Genomic DNA, 18357 nt, shown 5'->3' with positions numbered 1-18357 from the left:
AAGCCATGGTCTGATGGCCCGTAGCCCTGAGTTCTACTATTCTCAACTGTGCCATTCACTTGGACAAGCCAGTTCACCTTGAAACTCAGATTCCTCTTCCATTAAATGAGAAATTGAACTTAAAAAAAAATTTTTTTTAACATTTATTCATTTTTGAGAGACAGAGACAGAGCATGAGTGGGGGAGGGGCACACACATGCACACACACACACACACACACACACACACACACAATCTGAAACAGGCTCCAGGCTCTGAGCTGTCAGCACAGAGCCCGACGTGGGACTCAAATTCATGAACCGCGAGATCATGACCTGGAGTTGAAGTTGGAAGCTCAACCAAATGAGCCACCCAGGTGCCCCGAGAAATGGAACTTTAAAAAAATATGTGGTACAATATACATTATATAAAATTTACCACTTTAACTACTTTTAAGTATATATCATTCAGTGGCATTAAATGTATTCACACTGCTGTCCAACAATCAGCACCATCCATCTCCAGGACTTCTTCATTTTCCCAAATTGAAATTACATACCTATTAAACAGTAACTCCTCATTCCTCAGCCCATGACACTCACCATTCTACTTTCTTACTCTATGAATTTGACTATTATAGGTATCTCATATACATGGAGTCACATTATATTTGTCCTTTTGTGTCAGGTTCATTTCACTCAGCATAATATCTTCAAGGTTCATCCTTATTGTAGCATGTGTCAGAATTTCCTTTTTAAGCCTGAATTTTATATGTGTGTGTGTGTGTGTGTGTGTGTGTGTGTGTGTGTATACACACATACATTTTGGTTATCCATTTATCCATTGATGGACACTTGGGTTGCTTCTATCTTTTGGCTATTGTGAATAATGTTATTATGAACATGAGTATGCAAGTATTGGAGTCCCTGCTTTCACTTATTTTGGGTATATACCCAGAAGTGAAATTGTTGGATCATATGGTAATTCTATGTTTAACGTCTTGAGAAGTCACCATATCATTTTCCATAGTGGTTGTACAATTTTACATTCTATCAGCAATGTACAGGATTCCAATGAGAAACTACACATTCATTGGTTAGAGAATCCATTTTTCAGAGGAAATGTTTCAGGAAGCTCTATATGCAAAAGAGTTATGGGGGAGTGCTCCAGAAGCAGTGGGGAGTGAGGGTCCCAATAACCCCAAGGAAGCATTTCTATGGAACAAAATAAAAACTAGGTAAGACATTCTTTCAGGCTTCTTCACACATCAAGCATCTATTAGCCTACATTCATGTGACATACTGAACAGGTGTAAGGCATATTTGACTTACTTATACACTACCTGTTCCACAAAGAATTTGAAGAGATTTGCAAAAATTCATACAATAGAAAAGGATAAAGCACATAGGCAAGGGTATCAGGGCAGAGAAAGGTGGGAGGGATATCTTTAAGATGTATGAACCTACATTGCCTCTGCCCACAGGTTCTCTCAGTCTGAGTATTGCAGATGAAGGAATGTTAGAGAAATCCAGGGGTAGACTGCTCTATGGACATGTGGAATCTCCAAGGGAAAAGCAAGGCAAAATTGTTTATGTTATACATACCCTCACCCAAAGCTACACTGCAAGACTCAAAGAATAAAAAGAGCAAGAATCTATTTTGAGCAGAACAGAAACATGTTGAGGAAGTGAAGTAAGTACTTCTAAGAATGAACTCATGTCATAAACCCCAGGTTTAAATCCTAGGTCCACTGCCTGATAATCCAGGGTAAAATACTTGACCTCATTAAGCCTCCATTTTCCCAACTATAAATGAGGGTGATGCTAGGGACTACCATGAGGATTAAGTGAGACAATGCATGTCAGACACTGAGTCTAGGGCCTGGTATATAAGCTATCAGTACATGGTAGCTACTCTTACTGGAATTATATTTAAGGGATGTCCATGCCACATTTTTCTTGTTCATTTCTATGTCCCTAGCACTTAGCAGAATGCTGGCTCATAGTAGGTGTTGAATGGGTATTTGCAGACTTGAATTGATGTAACTGTCTTTCCTGCTTGACATGCCCTGTGCCACTCTCTCTCTGACAGTGGTAGGTGACAGGGTTGAAAAGCATGAGGTCAGGTTAGTTAAAAGCATTGCTCACTAGGTAACACCCAGAGACTAAATGCTCATGAACTTTGATGAAATTCAAGCTGTGTAATATACAAGACTATGACCTCCCAGGTCAAGGGCCGCTGCTGTGCTTTTCTTTGTGCCCTCCTTCTTCAAAGGAATATGTCTTGCTTATTCTAGCAAAAGATGTAAAATGATAAATTAGATAATCAATTCAGATATGACTTACTGAATGTTTAACATGTACGTGTTTAAGACTTTTTGCTGGACACTGTAGGATATTTGAAGTTCAGCAAGAAACACCTCTTCTCTCAAAGCATGTACTTTCTAATAATTGAGTAGCATGTGGATATAGTAGTATAAGGAAAATGCCATATAGATCAAATGAATGATATAGGAAATGAAAGAAGGGAGAAACCATACTCGGTTGTAATTATCTGGATATATTTCTCAGTGGAGGTGGTCTTTTCTGATGGTCTTTGAATTTGTTACCATGGTGAGGGGGGTTCAGAGGCAGGAGGAATAATGGGGGTAGGAGGCGTGCGGCCGAGAAATGCAGAGTTCTTGGCAATCAGTGAGTCATCTATTTTAGATGGGTCATACATTACATGTGGAAGAATATGTCTGGAAAGAGGACTTTTGGGGTTTTGAAGGTTTTGATGAGAATTTATAGAGAAAGGGGAGCAACTGAGATTTTGAGCAAGGCACTGGGGAAGGTTAAACCAGCAGTGGTATGTGAACTTGATTGAGGTGGAAAAAAAAAGAAGTGGGGGATAACTTGGAGGACAGTTGAAGAGATCAGAGCAGAAATTATGAATGGGGGTGTTGGCAGCAGGAACGGAGAAGAGGGACCATTGGAGGGGCTTTGCAGAGAGGTAGCTACTACAGGATTTAACAGTCAGTTCTGTCGTTTTACTTTGAGAGAAAATGAAGCACGGCTCTTTCATCTTTCCTGGACCAGCTCTCACAACCTTCCAGACCCCAGGCTTGGAAGCAAAGTGTGGACCCTGGGTCTGTTGGTTGGCAGAGGGACTTGGAGAACTAGAAGCATCTCTCATTCTCCCTGGTTATTCGTGTGCTTTACCCCAATTCACAACCTCAAAGGAAAGAGCTAGATGAGCAAGATCTGAGAAGGAATCTTCTCCACTTGGCAGCCTCATCTGTGACAGGACATTATACAACAGTCACGCATCTTTTGGAATGTGACAAAGATAAGAATTATCAGCTTATGTGTTCCTACCCTCCACACCCCCAACCCCCTAACAAGAATTTTCTCTTGATTGCTCAGTTTCTTCCTCTCCCCTCATCACTTGGAGGAGAGTTATGTCTATGAGTTCTATGCTTTCCTTATGACATAGAAACAGGGAGAGAGAAACCAGACTGGACAGTTAGGAGGAAAGGGGGTAAATTCCTGGTGGCTTGGCCAATTCCAGGATTACTCTTTGCTCTGGAACATTCAGGTCATGGGCTAAATACACTAAAGAGTGAAGCCAGAAGACCAAGCCAACCTATATAATAAGGAGCTAAGAGAGAAATAGGGAAAAAGAAAATGAAAAATAGTCTGGGCTGGGTTTCAGAGAACATTCGAAGGGAAGACTTGGCACATAAAAGACTTGGAGACACAAAACATGTTGCTGTAGGGTTTCGACAGAATCTTTTACTGCTAAATAAATGTTGGAATTTCTGTTTTGGTTGCTCAATGTTTTTAATGTTTGTTTTAATGTCATAACATGCTGCGACTGGACAACATTGTATCCCAGTTATATTCAGGTTGTAGAATAGCAGAATGGTTAAGAGCAGGAATTCTGGAACCAAACTCTTGAATCTCAGATGCCATTTCTACCACTTAATAGCTATGTGACCTTTGGCTAGACACTTACTTCTCTGTAACTTAGGTGCTTTTTTGAAAAACGTGTTAACAAGAGGGTCCACTTCAGAGGGTTGTTGTGAGGATTAAACAAGTTAATATTTGTAAAGCTCGTAGAAAGCTCATGTAAATCCTGGCATGTAGTTAGCACTATATAAGCATTCACTATTAATAGTACAGGAAATTTAAGGTTATGAGATTTTTCTGCTTCAGTTCAACCAAGATGGTGAAGACTACCAGAGAATTATCTCAGCAAAACAGATTCTAAGTTTTGGGAAAGAATGAAGGTTCTAGGTGGTTGTGATAAGCAGATTTCTAAAATGACCCCCAATGATTCCCATCTCTGGGAATTCACACTCTTGCATAAACCACTCCCTTTGATGGTGGGCTGGACCTGGTGACTTGTCTGTAACTCACAGAATATGGCAACAATGATGGGATGCCATTTCTGTGATTAGGTTACAAAGGGTTATGATTTGGGTCTTGCTAGCAGACTCTCTCTCTTGCTGCTTTTGATGATGTCAGATGCCTTGTGGGACAAGCACAAATGGCACATATGGCAAGTAAATGAGGGAAGCCTGTGGCCAACAGCCTGTAAGGCTGTCAATCCAATAGTCTGTAAGGAACTGACAATATCCATTGAGTGAGTTGGAAATGGATCTGTTGAAACTTGGTTGCGGTCTTCGAGAGATCCTGAAGCAAAGATCTCAGCTGAGCTATGTCCAGAATCATACTCCCAGAAACTGTGAGATAATAAATATTTGTTTTAAACCATTAAGTTTTAGAGTAATTTGTTACATAGCAATAGATAACTAATATAGCAATGTGCCAAAGTAGAAACTTGGGAACTGAGTCAAGGGCAGCAATCCAGCTGTAGGACATTGGGTGGAAGTTCAGGAGATCTTAAGGATGACTGCCATGAAAGAAGGAGCATCCTATGGTCAGCACTGGAGAACCCACACCCTAGTTACATGTGGAGGAGAGTGACTCAGGCTGAGCTCTTCTGGATAGGGTGGCTAGCGGTGTCCTATCTTTCCTGCTTCAAGTGTACATCAGTCTGGGAACACTTAGTTCTCATCTTGCATCAGTGACCTCTTCACAGCACTTGAGTGGGGACTCTTCTGGAAAGACCTCCTTATAACACCACTCCATTTGTGTGTTCATTCATGCAACAATTATGAGCTGGACATGTCTATGTGATATAGATACACCATGGACAAGAAGAAATGGTCCTCACACACTTTACAGTTTCTTTTAGCTTTATTCCTATCTTTTAAACTGCACCTTTGTCTCCTTCACTTGGGCGACTTCTGATCACATACCTCTTAAAGTATAGTGTTATCCATGGCATTGTCCTCATGTCTCTTTTCTTCCCATCTTACATGTCCCCTGAATGATTTCTATCACTTGTGTGTTGATGACCTTAAATCTTCATATCTAGCTCAGAACTCTGAGTGCCAGACCATACATCCAGCTGTATGTGCTACTTCTATCCCACAGACTCACAGACACTTCAGGCTCACAAATGACCAAAATTAAATTGATTTCCTTTACCCCTTATGTTTCCTGTCCTGTCCAAACCTTCCTTTTCTCCAATATTCCCTTTCCTAAATAACAGTACCATCATCCACCCAGAATGAATATGGGAATAATCCAAATTCTTTCTACCTGGCCTCCTTCTTCCTCCTCCAATCTCACTAAGTCTTATAGATTTTACCTCCTAAATAGTCATTTCCTGTTCTCTATCATGTGTGTGATGGGCTCATTTTAAGCTTGTAACTTTTTTTAGTAGATCTGATACAGTAACCTTTACACTGATTTTTGTCTTTGTGCTCACTCCTTCTGCTTCATCTTTCACACTAGTGCCTGTATGATGCTTCTAATTGCTGGGCTATATAATTCTGACTCAAACCCTACAACAATTCCCTATTATCCACAGGGTGAAGTTCATATTCATTAGCTTGGTGTTTGCATATCTTCATGGTCTGATTGCAGCTACTTTCCAGCCTCATGTCCAGCTACTTCTGCACACAAACTCTACGTTCTGGCCACACAATTTGCAGTCTTCTGCCATGCTGTGGCTCACTCTCTTTGGCTTGGGAGGCTATGCTCTGATCTTGTTTATCAGATGAACTCCAAGTCATCCTTCGAGACTCAAATTCAAACATTTCTTTGACTTCTTCAGGTAGAATTAATGTCTCCTACTATCCTCTGCATTACCTTTACTATAGCTCTTTTCACATCTCATTTGCATTCAATTATTTCATGTCAGTGTTCCCTGCTTGCTTGTGAGCTCCTTGAAGGCAGAAACCCTGTATTTTCACTTTTAACTCCAGTACCTGGTTTCTACTAGGCATCTAGCGAAAGTTTGCTGATGAATAAGTGAATGAATGAACAAATGAATCAACCGATCAGTGCAGAGCTGAGTCTGCAGGTGGGGAGATAAATGGGCTGAGCCATGGGGAGTTCTAGAAGGAGAGCCGAGGAAGTGCAGCTATTCCTCTCTATATGCAGGGCCTTTAGCCCAGGCATATGTTCATCACCCTATACAAATACACCTGCCAAATTCTTCTCTAATTTAGTGAATTCAGCCCATATGGTATGAAGCATATGAAGTCAAAATTAGCCCCTTGAGAATCCCTTAAAAAATGTTTCTAAAGTACATTGTGCAGATATACTGTTTCTCAATCCAGTACATCTGGTTTTCTCTCCAGCACAGGAATAGATCTCTCTCTTTAGTTGAGAATCAAATGAAGTAGTTGGCTCACATTCAGGGGCCTTGTTGAAAGATAAATGATTATCCTACTCATGATGGTGAGATGCTCCTCACTGTGAGAAATAGGAGAAAATGGAGACTGAATGAGACACAAGCTGACCCTCATTCAATGTATCTTGCCTGGATCAGGACTTCATGTATTTGTAGCACCCCACTCACCATCCCTACTTCAGGTCCCAAGAAGTGGTTCTTGACCTCAAAGCCCCTGCCTAATCCTGGCTCCTTCTGACTGATCCAGCCACATGAACTGCTTCTCTCAAGAAGCACTCTCTGTTCAAGTGAAGTCACCTTTCTCCCTGATCTCTCTCAAAGCTCTTTCCTATCTTTCTGTCTTTGCTCAAGCTGTGCACTCTGACAGAACCCTTCTTGTTGCCCTTCCTTTATTCAAGTCCCACCAACAGGTCAAAACCCCACATTTCAGCCCCTCCCAAGTTTTATCTCTCCAGTGTCCATCCTAATCTCTCCCATTTCTGAGTTCCTAGTGTCCTTAGGGTCAGGGCTGAGCATTGAAGTTCAGATTTTTTAAAAAAAATTTAATGTTTTATTTATTTTTGAGAGAGAGAAAAAGAGAGAGGAAGAGAGAGGCAGGATATGAGTGAGAGAGGGGCATAGAGAGAGGGAGACACAGAATCTGAAGCAGGCTCCAGGCTCTGAGCTGCCAGCACAGAGCCCAACATGGGCTCAAACTCACAAACTGTGAGATCATGACCTGAGCCGACGTTGGACACTTAACTGACTGAGCCACCCAGGCACCCCTGAAGTTCAGACTTTAACTGTTGGCCTATGGAAGCTTTTCCAAGGCTGGGAGTCTTACAGTCCATTAGCAAATATCTGTATCTAAGAAGGGGATTTGACAAATCAAGAAGAAAAGAGAATTACAAGGACTGACAACACTCAGTGTTGGCAAGACTATGCAGCAACTGAAACTCTTGTACACTGCTCGGAGTGAAAACTATTCTGCAATACCTATTAAAGCTAAATATTTATATATCCTTTGACCCAGAAATGCCATTCTTGGGTATACACATCCAAGAGAAAGGAGTGCTCCTGTCCACTAAAAGCCATGTACAAGCATGTCCATGACAACTTTCTTAATAGCCAAAAATTGCAAACAATTAGGGGCGCCTGGGTGGCGCAGTCGGTTAAGCGTCCGACTTCAGCCAGGTCACGATCTCATGGTCCATGAGTTCGAGCCCCGCGTCAGGCTCTGGGCTGATGGCTCAGAGCCTGGAGCCTGTTTCTGATTCTGTGTCTCCCTCTCTCTCTGCCCCTCCCCCGTTCATGCTATGTCTCTCTCTGTCCCAAAAATAAATAAAAAACGTTGAAAAAAAAAAAATTAAAAAAAAAAAAAATTGCAAACAATTAAAATGTCTGTCAATAGTGGATTGGATAATATTCTATAGAATGGAATGTTACACAGCAATGAAAAAGAACAAGCTACTGCTATACACAAGAACATGGAGGACTCTCACAGACATAATTTTTGTCTTTAAATGTAATTATTTTTAGGTGGCCCAATTATGCACATATTCTATTTATTTTCATCTTAGATTTTTATTTTATTTTAGAGAGAGATGGTGAGAGCAGGGGAGGTGCACAGCAGGGGGTGGGGGAGAGAATCCCAAGCAGGCTCCACTCTTAGTGTGGAGCCCAATGTGGGGAGTGATCCCATGATCCTGGGATCATGACCTGAACTGAAATCAAGAGTTGGACACTCAACCAACTGTGCCAGCCAGCTACCCTTAACCATTTTTTAAAATTAAGTACAGGGGCGCCTGGGTGGCTCAGTAGGTTGGGCGGCCAACTTCGGCTCAGGTCATGATCTCGCGGTCTGTGAGTTCGAGCCCCACGTCGGGCTCTGTGCTGACAGCTCGGAGCCTGGAGCCTGTTTCAGATTCTGTGTCTCCCTCTCTCTGACCCTCCCCCGTTCATGCTCTGTTTCTCTCTGTCTCAAAAATAAATAAACGTTAAAAAAAAAATTAAAAAAATAAAATAAAATAAAATAAAATTAAGTACAGTTGACACATTACATTAGTTTCAGGTATACAACAGTGATTTGACAAGTCTATTTGTTATGCTAAATGTTCAGAAGTGCAGCTACCATCTGTTATCATGCAATGCTATTACAATACCACTGACTATATTCCCTATGCTGTAACTTTCATATCCGTGGCTTATTCATTCCATAACTGGAAGCCTGTATCTGCCACTCTTCGTAACCCCCTTTTTGCCCATCCTTCTCATGCTCCTCCTCTCTGGCAACCATCAGTTTGTTATCTGTATTTATGAATCTGTTTCTGTTTTGTATTTGTTCATTTGTTTTTGTTTTTTACGTTCCATGTATAAGTGAAATTGTATGGTATTTGTCTTTCTCTGATTTATTCACTTAGCATAATACCCTCTAGTCCATCCATGTTGTTGCAAATGGTAAGATCTCATTTTTTTTTTTTTTGGTCTAATATTCCATTGTATATTCACAGGCATAATGTTGAGTGAAGAAGCCAAATACAAAAGATTCTATTTATATGAAGTTTAAGAACAGGCAAAATAATCTATGGTCTTAGAGGTCAGAATAGTGGTTATCTTTGGGAACTTATGACTGGGAAGGGGCACGAGGGAGATTTTGAGGGTTCTGAAAACAATACTGATTTGGGTGGTCATTACCCAAGTGTGTACATAAAAAGTTATCAAGCTCTATGGTGAAGATTGGTATACTTCCCGATCTTTAAGTGATTCCTCAATAGTTAAAAAACAGAAAGAGTATGCCGTAGATATCTGTTGCTTTTGCTATCCAGTGTTTATTTCTCCTTTCCTTAAAGTAATTTCACCCTGATTTATCACTGGCCTTCACCTTCAGGGACTGTAGACAAGACTGATATAGATGTCATAGGATCCAGAATTGTCCACATTCTGGCCACAGTAATTAGTTCAGGGATAGACATGTGATTTTAACCAAATGAATGAAATTCAAATTCAGAACTTTTTAAACAAATCCTAAACTCACATGTACATTTACAAGAAGATGAGAGGTTCTATGGGCCCATGTCAACTGCCTGCTGTTAGATCAAACTCCTCAGAGGAAAAAGAACAGAAAAAAGATCTCCTATCCTCACAGTTCCCATAGAGAAACTCTTGCCTGACTTTGAGAAACCTGTTCCTCTGCCCATCCTTCTCTTACCTGGAGTTTGCTGCCTCCCTGGTGAAGTGATAGGAGTAGAAAGAGTATGGTTTTGGGTTTGTCAGATGCCTCCATGAAGACTCAAGGATCACATGACTACATGACTCAACAGAAGCTGGGCAATGTAGGAGTGCTGAAACAAACACATTTGGTGGCTCACATTACATTGCCTTGGCCACCTCTGATCTTAGTCACAGCTACAGCAGACAGTCATCCTATGTGAATCCAGATGCAATTCTCACTGACAGCATCCCTCCTATAAGTGTGAGGTCTTGTCCTTAGCAGTCTCCCCCCAGGGCCTTCTCCAATACCATGAGAACTTGCTCAGTCCACAGGTAAGAATACCCAAAGGTACAGGGGAGTCAATGTCCCTCTCTGTAACTTCCAATCACTGTGAGATGGAAGCTGGCTGATAAAGGCTCTAATCTTTACGTGAATAGTGGTAGGAAGCCTTCTGTACCTTTCTCATCTTGGTAACACACTTTCCTTCTTGACATCACCCTCCCTGCTTCCTCACTCCTCCTTCAGGTGATCTCTCCTTAGCAGACTCTGCTTTGTGGGGAGTTCAAACTGAGACAAGAGTTCATAGAAAATCTGGGGAACACTAATTGTTCTCAAACAGCAGGCTGTAGGGCTTTGTCAACATGAGGTAAGGAAAGACTTGAAGGTGTGAGAACCTATTACAGAATTACAAGTTAAGGCCTCAGGGGTTTTACAAACAGCCCTTGGGATGGGTTGGAGTCCCAGAACATCTTTGCTTCCTTCCTTCCTGGATACACCTTGGATTTTACTCCAAAGTTATTTTTCATTCCCATTTATTGTTTTATGGCTTATGTTAAAGCAGAGTTTTGCTGAGAGGGCAGCCCAGTGCTTAGTGCCTTCAAGTAAATGGCAGTGGCATTTTGTAATTCCATTGCTTTTCTTTTATGATGAGATGATGTGATTGTGTGGCTTTGATTTACATAAGATTATGCCCTCATTTCAGCCCTAATCTATGGCAAATCTGGTTGACATATACAAAGTTTAATTATTATTACCTCGCTGTTATCTAACTTTGCCAAGGTATGCCTCAAAGGTAATTCTGGTCCCATAAGTATCTGATAGGGCTGAGAAGATTCTGGACTTCACCAACTTGATTTATAAATTTAGATCCCATTACGTCAGTAATAGTTAAATAGCCACTTTTTGATAGGGACTTCTAAATTTCTCTGATTAAAAAAAAGCCAGTAATTAGAAATATGTATTTAGCTTTTATTCTGTGCCAGCCCCACTCACATTGCTAATCCCGGCAGCACCCTGGCAAGGCAGTAGTCATAATCTTCTCTCTATAGCCAAGGAAGCAGGAAGCTCAGAGAACCTCTGTGACATCACGGGCCCAAAGTCACACAGCAAGTGCATTGACAAAGCAGAGACTTGACTGTGGATCCAGTTGATTCCATATTTCTTGCTCCTTCTTTTGTATATCATACTGTTATGTCTCTAAGTAGGAGAGTCTTTGGGAAGGAGAGGGGAAGGAGTGTCCCACAAATGAATCATAAGATCAGAGGATCTCAGATTCCAAAGGAAACTTAGAGGCCATCACTCCATACCTGTGGATAGGACACATGAGTCCCTCCTGCAGAAGTACAGCTGGTCAAGAATCAGGGGAATGAGGGGCACCTGGGTGGCTCAGTCAGTTAGGCATCCGACTTCGGCTCAGGTCATGATCTCACGGTTTGTGAGTTCGGGCCCTGTGTCGGGTTATGTGCTGACAGCTCAGAGCCTGGAGCCTGCTTCAGATTCTGTGTCTCTTCCTCTCTCTGCTTCTCCCATGCTCATGCTCTGTCTCTCAATAATAGATAAATGTTAAAAAAAAAAAAAAAAAAAAAAAAAAAAAAGAATCAGAGGAATGAGCCTGGCCAGGGTGTGGGGCCTGGTCTATGTCCTGGGCAGGTGGCAATTATAATGAACACCCTGCACCTGCTTTCCCTGTTTTCACAGTCTTGAGCTGTGTTATGTGTGTATGTGTGCACTTGCACACAAATACACATAACAGAATTCACCATTTTAACCATTAAGTGTACAATTCAGTGGCATTTAGTATATTTACAATGTTGTGCAACCATCATTACTATCTAGCTCCAGAACATTTTCATCTTGCCGAAAGGAAGTCCCATTAAGTCCTTCTTCATACCCCTCTTCCTCCAGCTCCTGGCAACCACTGCTTTTTCTCTATGGATCTGCCTATTCTAAACATTTCACATTAATAGAATCATAACATATGTGGCCTTTCTCATCTGGTCTTTCTCACTTGGCATAATATTCTCAAGGTTCATCCATGTTGTAACATGTATCAGCCTTGATTTCTTTTTATGTTCACAGCCTTATCTTTATATATTTTTTTAAAGTTTATTTATTTATTTTGAGAGAGAGAGAGAGAGAGCATGTATGTGTGCATGCATGCAAGCGAGCAGGGGAGGGGCAGAGAGGGAAGGAGAGAGAGTATCCCAAGCAGTCTCTGTGCTGCCAGCACAGAGCCCAATGCCAGGCTTGAACCCATGAACTGTGAGATCATGACCTGAGCTGAAACCAAGAGTCAGACACCTAACTGACTGAGCCACCCAGGCATCCCAACATAACACAATTTTAAAGTTAATCTGGAAGTTTAACTTTGATATTTCAGAATATCAAGGAAAGCTCTGAAAAAAGATAACCCTAAGGGCCTAGGCATTTTTAAGAGTAAAAATACTTTAAAGTTCTAGTGATTAAAACAATGTACAAATAACTCTGGAACAGGTAGTTTACTGGAGCCATCTAGAGCAAAAACAGTCAAACTCAAATGGCCATTCACTTGGCACAATCCCCTATTCTTCTGTGTGTCTTCTTTTGTTAGCCCAGTAGGCCTGTTTCCTTGACCTTCTCAAAACCTTGAATCCTGACCCCTCTGCTTCTTACCACATCTACCTGTTTATCTCTTGTCTTTGCTTTATTCTGAACCTCACTTAGAGTCCATGCTTCACAATTCTTTGCTTATACTTCCAATTTTCTCACTCCATTTGCCTTCCATTATGCCATGTGGTAAAAACCCACAACAATCAAAATAAATTTGGATCTAGTGACTGGAAAGGTACACAAAGAGGGTATACTAGGTTGCACAGTGTCCTCCTCAAACTCAAAACCTCACCAGAACCTCAGAAATAGAGTCTTTGCATATGTAATTAGTTAAGTGCATACCAGGTGAGGATGGGTCCTAACTTCAATGACTGGTGCCCTATAAGAAGGCCATGTGAGGTCAGGGAGACATAGAGGCACAGAAACACACAGAGGCAAGAAGGCCATGTGAAGTTGGAGGCAAAGACCAAAGCAACTATAAGCCAAGGAGCCCCAAGGACTGCTGGGAATCACCAGAAGCCAGGAAGAGGCAAGGAAGGATTCTCCTCCAGAGCAGATACCCCGATTTCAGACTTCTAGCCTCCAAACTGAAAGAAGTTTCTGTTGTTTGAAGCCACCCCATTTATGGTTATTTGTTGAAGCAGCCTAGAAAATAAATATAGGGGGTTCTGGGATGCTGGGTACACAGGTGCCTTCACTGTGTGAATTCATCAAGCTATACATGATGTATGCAATCTTCCATAAGTGTTATACTTCAATTGAAGTAAAAAATATTTTGCAACATATACAAATATAGAATCATTATGTTGTCTACCTGAAACTAATATATGTCAATTATAACTCAAATGAAAAAAAAATTTTTAAGTTTATTTTTTTATTTTTTTTTTAACGTTTATTTATTTTTGAGACAGAGAGAGACAGAGCACGAATGGGGGAGGGTCAGAGAGAGGGAGACACAGAATCTGAAACAGGCTCCAGGCTCCGAGCTGTCAGCACAGAGCCCGACGCGGGGCTCGAACTCACGGACCACGAGATCGTGACCTGAGCCGAAGTCGGCAGCTTAACCGACTGAGCCACACAGGCGCCCCAATATTTCAATTTTGAAGTAATAAAAAATCCACTAATTTATCAATCATCACTCTTCCTTATCTGGGTCCACATCTGTTCTGGTCAGTGCTGCTTGAGAAAAACTCCCAACCTCAGTGAGTAATGCCTTTATGTTTAGCTCTTGTGTTGCTCAGTGACACTTCCCTGGGACAGGGAAGGACTTTCTTATGCTCTCCTGGTGCTATTTCAAAGTTCTCTTGTCAAAATTCATTGCAGGAGAGCATTTCCTCCTTTGCTTGCATGGAATAACCTTGCCTCCAGCTTCTTAGTGAAAAGACCATTTGAAGGAGACTCCACCATGCCCTGCCATTACCCCCATCTACCTCTCACTCTCCTCCTCCCCTCTAATTCAAATGGAAAAGGCTTCCCTCCTTTTGTCAAGAATTATCCTGTTCTCTGGATCCCATGTCTTCCGGCCTCTGAAAAGATCTCACTCTTTTGCAATGTTCTAAAATTTATAAATCTGTGCTCCCTTTGGCTAAATATAAAGACCTTACCCAACCCTTCTCATCCCATCCCCTGAAGATTCTGAAAGGTTTTCCCTAGCAAGGTGTGCTTTGGTACCCTTTTAAGAATCCCTCTCTTATGCCCTCACCAGGTAAGAAGAATCTGTGGAGCATCATTTTGGGTCATTTGCATCATGTAAATATTAAATACACGTTGTGTATTGTGTTCCGCATGATGCAGGGTAATATATTGAACTTTGTTCTGGTATTTCCTGTCACTCTTTCCCAGCCCCACATTTAGGTGGCTAGGCATTTTGTTCTGTTGTCTCAGGAAAGGATGACACAGCAGAATGTGAATAACAAAGGACGCTCATTTTTGGCTTTAGAGTTTCAAAATCCAAGGCCTCAGGGCAAACAATAAATTAGGAAGACTATAAAAAAGCCAGGCTATCCCTCTAGACTAGATAAAGATTCTGTAGCCTGAGGAGTGAGAAGAGAGAGGAGCCAGGGGCACAAAGAAAGCTCAAAGGCCAGTGAGGCACCACGGGGAACATTGTGGTCACTGCCCACATCCCCCCTCCAGGACTGAATGCTCATTCCCTCCAGCTTCCTGGAGTATTGACATTTGATGGCTCTCACCTGAGTCCCTCCCCAGGATGTGCAAAAGGCTGCCCAGAACAAGAGTACACTCCCTCCCTAGAGACAACCAATAATAACAATTCTTCTATGTGAAAGAACACAGGTATGGCCCACTTGCTTTACCTTAGAAGGACTCTGAGGGGCCATCCAGCTTCAGAGCCCCCTTAGGAACTGGTAGAAGCCTCTGCTGCACTTGAGCACTGGTTCAATCTTTCCCTCTGCTCCATCATAGTTGTTGGTCATTCTGAATGGCTCCCTACCCCCACCAGCTTCTTGCATACAAATATTCATCTACCTAAAAAGGTTGTTCAGACAGGGCCTGGTACTTCCTGGGAAGATGCATCTGTAAACTAAAGAATTGGAAGGAACCTCAAGAAGACCCCAGAGTTCCTGAAATTTAGCCTAGTGCAGGAGAGTAGAGGAGAAATAGTGTGGGGCTTATACGGGTTGAGAAGGCCCAAGCTGGCCTAAGCATTTCCCACAGGTCCAAACACCTGCCAGAACAGTACAGGATCATTGATGTGACCAGGAAATGGCCAGTCGTGGCACTGGCAGAGAGCGGATCTGAAGAGGCCTCAGGATGGGACCTGCATGGACTCACAACTACAGATCAGATGGGAATAAGGACATCCCAGAAGGTGCCACCATGACGGACAGGACACTAAGCACCCAAATCAAGCCCTTTTGCTTGGAGGTCTTGATACTATCTACACTGCCCCTCAGCTTCCTCAAGAAAAGGAAATCAGGCTGGGAATGGACAGAAATCTCACTCACATAGGCTATGAAATCATGTTTATCAAACCTCCACGCAAGTTCCAAGCCAATAGTCAAAACAAAAAATAAGCAATAGATTGGGGGAAATGTTCAAAAAATATAAAGACAAAGGACTACTATTTTTAACACAAGGAGTCCACACAAATGGACTAGAAAAATACAAAGACCCCAAACGGGAAGGGGGAGAGGAGAAATAGGCACCAAACTGTTATAGTGAATATTTTGGGTGGAATTCTGGAGGATTTTCACATTCCTGTAATGTTTAAATTATTACAAACTAAAAATTAGATTAATAAAAGCCAATATTTTATCTTTTTTCTTTTAACCTTTTTTTTGCACTTATTTGATATAGTTATTATTATTATTATTATTTTAATATGAAATTTATTGTCAAATTGGTTTCCATATAACACCCCATGCTCATCCCAACAGGTGCCCTCAATACCCATCACCCACCCTCCTCTCCCTCCCATCCCTCATCAACCCTCAGTTTGTTCTCAGTTTTTAAGAGTCTCTTTTAACATTTTTTTAATGTTTATTTATTTTTGAGAGAGAGAGATAGAGTGCAAGCAGGGGAGGGCCAAAGAGAGAGGGAGACACAGAATCTGAAGCAGACTCCAGGCTCTGAGCTGTCAGCACAGAGCCAGATACAGGGCTTGAAGTCAAGAACCTTAAGATCTTGACCTGAGCCAAAGCTGGAGCTTAACCAACTGAGCCATGCAGGTGCCCCTCTCAATTGTCTTTTGAAGTACATTCCATCTTTTCCCTGTGTGAGAAAAATGAGGCACAGGGCATCACACAGTAAGTGGTGGAGTTAGAATTCATACCCAGAGCCTGACTCTGTAGCCTTCATCTTGACCAGTATGTTATATTGGCATATATTACATATGCCAAACCACCACATTTACCATAGTATGTTTTATATGTATATGTTATATATATATAATATATAAAAATATATATATTTATATTTATATATTTATATTTATATATAACCGACTGTAAGCACTGGAGACATAAATGTAAGCATATATATGTGTTTTAATTTGCAGTTAAAATATTTATGATGATTACAAACACTAAAAGTGCCAGTGACAGAATATTACCTGAAAGGTGAGCCAGGAAATGTGTGTACACAGTGATATGTAATTTTCTATGTATATAATGTATATCCCTGAAGGGGTTATAGTCATGGCATGGATGACAGCGATCTTTTTATTTGTCAACGTGCATAAAGTAAGTACCACAAGCCAAGGGTTGAACTCATTCATATGCAGTCCAGCTCCCTCTCCCTCCTACACCACTGCCCTGGCTCATCCTGCTGTGCCGTCATTGTCAGTGTCGTCGTTTGCTTCTGAAAATGGCACTATGAATTTGTGAGGGAACTGAAGATCAGAGAGTTGATGTGTTTTGGCCAAGGCTGCAAAGCTAGGAAGAAGCCAAACATGGACTTAAACCAAGCTTCTCCAGGTTTGACCCTAGTTTTCCTGACCCCTATTATTGTTGCTATTTCCATTCCATCATTCTATTTTCTTCTCTATCTAGGAATTGAAACCTATTTTTAAGAATATACTTATTTTTTTATTAAATTTTTTTTAATGTTTATTTATTTTTGAGAGAGAGACAGAGACAGAGACAGAGAGAGACAGAGAGAGACAGAGCATGAACAGGGGAGGGGCAGAGAGAGAGACACAGAACTGGAAGTGAGCTCCAGGCTCTATGCAGTCAGCACAGAGCCTGAGGCAGGGCTTAAACCCAAGAACTGTGAGATCATGACCTGAGCCAAAGTTGGACACTTAACCGACTGAGCCACCCAGGTGCCCTGAAACATACTTTTTATTTTAGAATAAGTTTGGACCTATAAGAAAGCTGCAAAGATAGTACAGGTACTATATGCTCTTCCCAGTTTGCTTTCATGTTAACATCTTTCATAACCATGGTACATGTCAAATTTAAGATACCACAGTGACTATGATTATTAACCAAACTCCAGACTTTATTCAGATTTCACCAGTTTCCCCCACCAAGATCCTTTTTTCTGTTCCAGGATCCAATCCAAGAGACTACATTTAGTTGAAACTCATTTTTCTTTCATACACTGAAAACATGAAAACCCACTCTTTAATTCCAGTGGAAAAGACTGCACAAATCTGGCTGTGGTTTCCAAATGCACTCAAGGAAATTTTTGCTTTTTCAACGGCCATCCTCAAGAATATACAGTCCAAGTATGAGGAACAAAGAACCCCTCAACTTGGTTCAAGTAAGATGTGGGGAGAGCCCATGGGAATTCATGGGCAGGAAGTAAAGACTCTAGGATGGGAAATGGAAGAGCTGTCAGGAATGGAGTCTGTTATTTCCAGTTTGTCTCTGAGTCTCTCCCTTCTACTCCCCACCTGCCCTTCTTTGCCTCCTTCTGCACCTCTCTTCTCTCTCCTAACCTAGTTCCTTAGCTTAATTGTCCTACAAATGCCCACATTGGCCACCTTGGCCCACAATCCTCATAATTCAGCATGTGCCACCAACTGTAACCTCACTCCGCTTTACTCCCAGCTCAGATATTCTAGTCAACCCCTGACTTTCATGCGTGTAGTCAGTCAGTGAAAA

The sequence above is a fragment of the Panthera onca genome, chromosome B1 (assembly GCF_046562875.1).
Source record: "Panthera onca isolate mPanOnc1 chromosome B1, mPanOnc1 haplotype 2, whole genome shotgun sequence".
Taxonomy (NCBI): domain Eukaryota; kingdom Metazoa; phylum Chordata; class Mammalia; order Carnivora; family Felidae; genus Panthera; species Panthera onca.
This window is presented reverse-complemented; position numbering follows the sequence as displayed.